General features: G+C 37.7%; 1 pseudogene; it reads right to left on the reverse strand.

The window, feature by feature from the left end:
• Positions 1–211: 211 nt before the first annotated feature.
• On the reverse strand, positions 212–5,825 carry LOC134282652 (mucin-2-like; annotated as a pseudogene).
• Positions 5,826–8,234: the final 2,409 nt, after the last annotated feature.

Below are 8,234 nucleotides of genomic sequence, written 5' to 3' on the forward strand. Positions count from 1 at the left end.
TATACGTTATTTGAACCCCATCTACCAAATTTGGTTTGGGTGAATAAAATGAACTTGAGAACGGAATAATTGATTTCTTTATTATGGAGATTTTAGGAATATAGAAAAATTCATGTAAAATCACTCACAAAATGTTAATGATTTTATTGACCACTACATAGCATAAGAAACGGTAAACATGTGCTTTGTAGAAACTCTCCCTTTTGTAGTGCTAAGCACTCACAAAGGACCTGGTGTTGGAGTTTCTGTTGGAGCTGGTGTTGAAGCTGGTGTTGAAGCTGGTGTTGGAGCTGGTGTTGAAGCTGGTGTTGAACCTGGTGTTGGAGCTGGTGCTGGTGTTGAAGCTGTTGTTGGAGCTGGTGTTGAAGCTGGTGTTGGAGCTGGTGTTGAAGCTGGTGTTGGAGCTGGTGTTGAAGCTGGTGTTGGAGCTGGTGTTGAAGTTGGTGTTTGAGCTGATGTTGAAGCTGGTGTTAGAGCTGGTGTTGAAGCTGGTGTTGAAGGTGGTGTTGGATCTGGTGTTGAAGCTTGTGTTGGAGTTTCTGTTGGAGCTGGTGTTGAAGCTGGTGTTGAAGCTTGTGCTGGTGTTGAAGCTTGTGCTGGTGTTGAAGCTGGTGTTGGAGCTGGTGTTGAAGCTGGTGTTGGAGCTGATGTTGAAGCTGGTGTTGGAGCTGGTGTTGAAGCTGGTGTTGGAGCTGGTGTTGAAGCTGGTGTTGGAGCTGGTGTTGAAGCTGGTGTTGGAGCTGTTGTTGAAGCTGGTGTTGAAGCTGGTGATGGAGCTGGTGTTGCAGCTGGTGTTAAAGCTGGTGTTTGAGCTGGTGTTGAAGCTGGTGTTGAAGGTGGTGTTGGATCTGGTGTTGAAGCTGGTGTTGAAGCTTGTGCTGGTGTTGAAGCTGGTGTTGAAGCTGGTGATGAAGCTGGTGTTGGAGCTGATGTTGAAGCTTGTGTTAGAGCTGGTGTTGAAGCTGGTGTTGGAGCTGGTGTTGAAGCTGGTGTTGGAGCTGTTGTTGAAGCTGGTGTTTGAGCTGGTGTTGAAGCTGGTGTTGGAGCTGGTGTTGGAGCTGGTGTTGAAGCTGGTGTTGCAGCTGGTGTTAAAGCTGGTGTTTGAGCTGGTGTTGGAGCTGGTGTTGAAGCTGGTGTAGCAGCTGGTGTTGAAACTGGTGTTGAAGGTGGTGTTGGAGCTGGTGTTGGAGTTGGTGTTGAAGCTGGTGTTGAAGCTTGTGCTGGTGTTGAAGTTGGTGTTTGAGCTGGTGTTGAAGCTGGTGTTGAAGCTTGTGCTGGTGTTGAAGCTGGTGTTGGAGCTGGTGTTGAAGCTGGTGTTGGAGCTGGTGTTGGAGCTGGTGCTGGTGTTGGAGCTGGTGTTGAAGCTGGTGTTGGAGCTGGTGTTGAAGCTGGTGTTGGAGCTGGTGTTGAAGCTGGTGTTGAAGCTGGTGTTGGAGCTGGTGTTGAAGCTGGTGTTGAAGCTGTTGTTGGAGCTGATGTTGGAGCTGGTGTTGAAGCTGGTGTTGAACCTGGTGTTGGAGCCGGTGTTGAAGCTGGTGTTGGAGCTGGTGTTGAAGCTGGTGTTGGAGCTGATGATGAAGCTGGTGTTGGAGCTTGTGTTGAAGCTGGTGTTGTAGCTGGTGTTGGAGCTGGTGTTGAAGCTGGTGTTGGAGCTTGTGTTGAAGCTGGTGTTGAAGCTGGTGTTGGAGCTGGTGTTGAAGCTGGTGTTGAAGCAGGTGTTGGAGCTGGTGGTGGAGTTGGTGTTGAAGCTCGTGTTGAAGCTTGTGTTGGAGCTGGTGGTGGAGCTGGTGTTGAAGCTGGTGTTGAAGCTGGTGATGGAGCTGGTGTTGCAGCTGGTGTTAAAGCTGGTGTTGGAGCTGGTGTTGAAGCTGGTGTTTGAGCTGGTGTTGAAGCTGGTGTTGGAGCTGGTGGTGGAGTTGGTGTTGAAGCTGGTGTTGGAGCTGGTGTTGGAGCTGGTGTTGAAGCTGGTGTTGGAGCTGGTGTTGAAGCTGGTGTTGGAGCTGGTGTTTGAGCTGGTGTTGAAGGTGGTGTTGGAGCTGGTGTTGAAGCTGGTGTTGGAGCTGGTGTTGAAGCTTGGGTTGAAGCTGGTGTTGGAGCTGGTGTTGAATCTGGTGTTGGAGCTGGTGTTGAAGCTGGTGTTGGAGCTGGTGTTGAAGCTGGTGTTGGAGCAGGTGTTGAAGCTTGTGTTGGAGCTGGTGTTGAAGGTGGTGTTGGAGCTTGTGTTGAAGTTGGTGTTGGAGCTGGTGGTGGAGTTGGTGTTGAAGCTGGTGTTGAAGCTGGTGTTGGAGCTGGTGTTGAAGCAGATTCTGTCGGTAAACCACCAAATCCACAGAGTTTGTATTCTTTGCACGTACAGCACTGAGGCAGCTCAAGGGTTTCGAGTTCAAACCGATGATTTTTAGCACAGTATACCCAGACATTGAAGTGACGGTGTAGATCAGGCAAACAAGCACTTTCTACGTTCGTATTTTTCGAGCAAGACCTGTGATATATAAGCGTAAAGAAATACAATAAAGATATACCAAAAAGGATTGATTGATTTTTTATTGATTTATAATATTTCAGCCATGTTTCGGTGACTGTCTAGAACTGATTATTAGATAAAGACTAATGTTGCATAGCATAACCATAATGATGTACGTATGTATAATATATAATTAGTACTTACTGTATCGTGTCACAGTCCGCATATGTTACACATTGCCGTTGTGGGAATACAACGTAGCACGTTTTTCCGTTTCTATAAATCGCTGTTACGTACTCAAAACTGTGTGGGCAGAGGTTTTTCAGGTCAATATTAGAAAACTTGCTGAAAAATGTTTTATCCTAGTTAAGTTACTGATTATATTGTAAAGCAGAATTATGATAGAATTAAAACACAATTTACGCATATTAACCTTGGTTGGCAGTCACAAGAAGTCTGATCGAGAAACTTCTTTATTCCCGGTCTGCACTTTAAAGCACGAAGGATTTTTCTCCTGGAATATATTTGATATCAAATAATACTAAAGCCAAAATTAAATTTTTTAAAGTGTATAATTATAAATTTTGAAATATCCTTTCATATAATAATTAAACAAGACAATAACAATTACAGATGTTAACTATATATAGAATTAATATGTTATATTTCGGGACACTGCATGTATTTTTATCAATTTTTGATAAGAAAAAAATTGAAAAAGAAATTTTTTTAAAAATTAGAAACATGTTTGAAATATCAGATACGTACATGTTAAAATAAATCAGAAAAAAATATCCTGCAATACCATTCTGCATTTTAAACTATGCTCAAAAGGAAGTCTGAACTTTAGCTTAATCTACAAATGATTATTTAATAAAAACTATTATAATCATCATACATCTGTTGTGAATATAATAACTTCACGGTGCTCAACGATCATGTAATTCATATTATTACAGACACACGGGACAAGCTGTGTAACAACAAGTGTTAAAACAGCAATAAACATCTCAAAAACTGACCAATAACATGTATCCCCCCACACGTTGTCAATCCGGAGAGCTTTAATTATCTCCGAATCAGCTTTGACAGATGGAAGAAAAATGCAAACATTTTAAATATTTTTGTTTATATTTTTAAATTAAATTTTCAAGGAATTGTGTTCAAATTTACATTAATACCTATGTTAAATTATTCCTACCAACCGTTTAGGCCGAAAGATAATATACTCTTTTTTCCTGTCCCCTGACCAAAAAAAAATAGGATAGGGAGGTAGAGAAAAATTTGAAAAAAAATATTTTCAAAACTCAATGAATGCAGAGCACATAACATGTAATAACAAGAAAACAGTATATTAACAGTTTACAGATAAAACATATGAAATAACGAACAGTATTCGAGATCAAAAGTCCATAAAACAATGCAAAATAGGAGCAGAGTAAACACGGACCTCCAAAACATCAGAGATGGGATCAGGTGCCATAGAGGAGTGAGCATCCCCTGCTGATCGGTCCCTACCGCCGTGTGCTACTTGTCATGATCGGGAAATAACGGGAAAATCCGTCGCCAATTCAGTGTATTAATAATGGACTATATCAATTACATGTAGTATGAAAAACGTCCGTCAGCATCTTGTTTACGGTTCTTTATTGCGATGTCATGTTAAGGTCAAGATCTAGTAAATGAAAGATGCCTACAGATTTATCAAACTTGAGAAATAAATTCATTTTATGATGCTTTATAACTTTAGATTGGTCAAATAAGGTGCTTCGGGGCATAATATGTAAGTAAAGAAGATGAAAAATCATATTTTAAACTGTCATTTCCAATTGAAAATTGACGAAGAAAATGTATCCAGATTGACTAGAGTCTTTCAGAAAATGGTAATTTGTATGTTCATGGCCTCTTCTTTACAATAAAGTCAAATTTAATATAGGTATCGGGATTACTTTTCATGTAATTTCAAATTGAATTCCATGCAAATACTTTATTTTCTACATAATTCTATAACAACCGTTAAGTACGGGGGGGGGGGGGGGGGGGGGGGGGGATGAAGTCATAATGGATCTAGCACCAAGAAGTTAGTCTAAAGACATTTACTAGATTCTTGACCAAAAGGCAATGATAAGGCCAAAAAATATACTCCTGTTTCCTGTCACCCGAAATTACTTACATTTTACCGTCTGACCCTATACGCAAATTTGTCAATAAATGCCGTTTATCATGCACTTTTTTTTGACAGATCTGTCCAAGTTTTTGTTTATTCAAATACTTCTGAGACTCATCTTCGAAAACATTTAATATTGTTGGTCGACTCTAATATTACGGGAAAATAGTCCAAAGAAATAACGTACAGAAAAAACTTTTAGGATAAAATGTAGGGTAGGTCGGGTGGCAGAGTATATTTTTTTGCCTTATGTGAAAGAATGTTGGGGGGAAAGTGAATTCTTATACCTGATAGACAAAGATTGGCTGTAAGAACCGACCTTCAATTTTGGCTTGGTCGGCGCAGTTTCCCAACATTGATTCTTAGCGTCAAATTTCCCAAAACCAAATCTTATTTTACCGCATTTCTTTTCAGAAGCATCAGTAAAACAGACACCGAGGAGGAAAGTTGCAATTAAGATCCAATCGCACTGAAATATTAAGGTTTAAAACACTATAATAACACTTCTAAAAAGTAGATTAAGGATGTCAAGAGTACATACTGTTTAAGCGAAAAGATATTCTTGTTTCACATAACGAAATTGAAATGTATAAATACAGGTATTTTAAATCTGTGTTCAAGTGGAACTTTGTACAACAGAAACTTTCATTGGCAACGGAGATGACAGAAAAAAACAATTTTGAACGTGTCATTTTATTTATCATTTCCTGTAAAAAGTCTCTGAATTTGATACACAGCCTTGTACATTACATGTAGTGAACGCAAAACAGACGTGGATCAAAGGGGGGTTGGGGTTGTCATGTATATTAAAAAATATCCCACACAGATTTTCTTCACAAAAAAAAAAGAACCCGTTTTCTGTGTTGGGGGGGGAAGCACCACTTTACTTCAGTCTAAAGTTTACATACATATATGACTTTTTCCTACCAAGGTCATTTTAAGTTGCTTTACTATGCAGAAAACAACTATAAAACTAGCTTGTGACTTCTTACTTTCACTGTTATAAATCAGCTTTCGATGGAAAGAAATGCATTATTTCGAGAAATTTTTTTAATCAATATATACATCGTTATTTTAAAAAAAAAATTTAAAAGATATAAATTAACAGGAAAAGGACAAGATAACACATCTTACCTTCATGACGGCTGACTTCAAGTTCTGCAGAAGCCAGTGAAGTCTCGCTTTTTCATCCATACTTTTATATACCTTTTCCATATATTAAAATGTTTTATAACCTTAATTTTGAAATACATTCACGCATGCAATTTTTATCTTTTTATAACGCTGGAAGCTTATCTACATTGATAATCTGATGAAAGATGAGGGAAACGTTCCATAAAGACGAAGGTCGGTAATTATGAAAGTAGCATTTATTACGAAAAAGAAAGACTTGTTTTCTTTTCCTTTGATTAAGTGTTGTTTTGCATATTTAAACCAAGTTATTTCGTTTTTATAGAAGATATTTTATATTTGAATGCTGTTCGTTCAGTCGTTATATAACAAAATAATGCATCTTCCACAATTCTTTTAAGTGTCCAATTGAATTTTTATTGTAAATATAATATTGACTTGTCCATAAGACAATGGTTTCCAAAAATATGCGATCTCTTGTCATAGACTTTTTTTCCACTGAAATATGGATATACTATGTTATCTCCATTAGAAACAAGATGTGTTTGTGAAACACTGATGCCCCCGTATGGCAACATAGCAAAGATTAAACTTTTCTTAAATGCAAATTTAATACATTGATACCAAAAGTAGGGTATTCTCACTGGAAATACAATTGTGATATATGAAAGTAGGCCAAGGTTAAAGTTTTTTCATAAGTACGGAAATCTTCAAGGACAAGGTCATTGGTACCCAATGAAAGGTCTTGCCACAAAAAATATATCTGTAAAGCATGGAAGCCCTAGCCGTAACCGTTATGGCCAGGGTTAAAAACATAAAAGTAGGTCAAAGTCCAAGGTCAAGGTCGAAAGTCTTGCTATGAATTGAAAGGTCTTGTCACAAGGATTAAATATTTAAAGTATGAGAGCACTAGCCCTAACCCTTGAAAAGTAATGTTCAAAGTTTGCTTTTTGAAAGTAGGTCAAACTCCAAGGTAAAAGGGTCAAAGTTCTAGGTATCCAATAAAGGGTCTTCTCACAAGGATTACATAAGTGAAGTAGGAGATCACTACCCCTTAGCATTCAAAAGTTATGGCCAAGGTTAAAGTTTTTAAATAAGTACAAAAATCTCCCAAGGTCTAGGTCAAAAAGTCAAAGTAATTGTTATCAAATAAAAGGTCTTGCCACATAAAATATATAGTAAAGTATGGAAGTCGTAGCCATAACCGTATAGAAGTTATGGGCAAGGTTAAAAAATTTAAAAGTAGGTCGAACTCCAAGGTCAAAGTTCTTTATATCAAATGAAAGGTCTTGTCACAAGAATTAAATATTTGAAATATGAAAGCCCTAGCCCTAACCCTTAAGAATTATGGTCAAGAATGTTTTTCAAAAGTAGGTCAAGGGTCAGGGTTCTTGGTATCTAATGAACTGTCTTCTCGCAAAGAATTTATAAGTGATATATGAAAGTCCTATCTCTTGCCTTTTAAAAGTTATGGCCAAAGTTAAAGTTTCTTCACAAGTACGGAAATCTCAAAGGTCAAGGTCAAAGGGTCAAGGTTGTTGGTATCCAAGGAAATGTCTTTCAAAAAAAAAAATAAATATTTGACGTATAAATGTCCTGGTTTCTACTGTTCAAAAAATATGGCCAAAATTGAAGTTTAGAATTTTTGTGTAAAAGTGGGTCAAACTTCAAGGTCAAGGTCAAAAGGTCAAATTTGGTGGCTCCCAAAGAAAGTCACAAGGAATACACATGTGAAATATGAAAGTTATAGCTCCACAAAATCAAAAGTTATGGGCAAGGTTAAAGTTTTGCGGACAAACAGAGAGACAAACAGACAGACGGACGGACACGACAAAAACTATATACCCCCGAAACTTCGTTTACGGGGGCATAAAAAATAAACTTATGATTTTTACACTTTATGCAAGTGTGACCTTGAATTTGTCGGAATGACCGTTGGGCAAAGTCCTTCTGTCAAGTACGAGTTTCCAAAGTTATGCCCCGAACAATTGTTCTACACTTTTTTCGGCCAGTGACTTTGGATCTTGCGGAATAACCTTTGGGCATGGTCCTACCGTCTCTTGTCATAAACAATCTCTGTACCAAGTATAATCTTCCAGTGATTCTCCATTTCAAAATTATAGCCATAATCCAGAATTTTAATAATATTATGCATTCTATACCAGTGACCTTAAAGTATTGACTTAACAATTATGAAACATTTGTACGTACAATTTCTAATGTATGTACACCTGTAAATATTACATAAAATATCCCTTGAACGTTTAAATAATTCAAGATCGCGTATATCTAACCTATGCTAAAATACCATACATTTGCTATCAAATAGAATTTGTATATTTTATGTTCTAAAAATTGTGATAATACAAATTTGCATTTCTCTTTTATGTAAGTGTTATGATCGTATTGATTTGTTCACGTGCAGTTTGTTTTATTTTGAGAATTATCGAACCCGATATTCATTTCATGCTT

Source organism: Saccostrea cucullata, unplaced genomic scaffold (genome assembly GCF_032062105.1).
Source record: "Saccostrea cucullata isolate Sc308-1 unplaced genomic scaffold, CSIRO_AGI_Scuc_v1 ctg183, whole genome shotgun sequence".
NCBI lineage: Eukaryota > Metazoa > Mollusca > Bivalvia > Ostreida > Ostreidae > Saccostrea > Saccostrea cuccullata.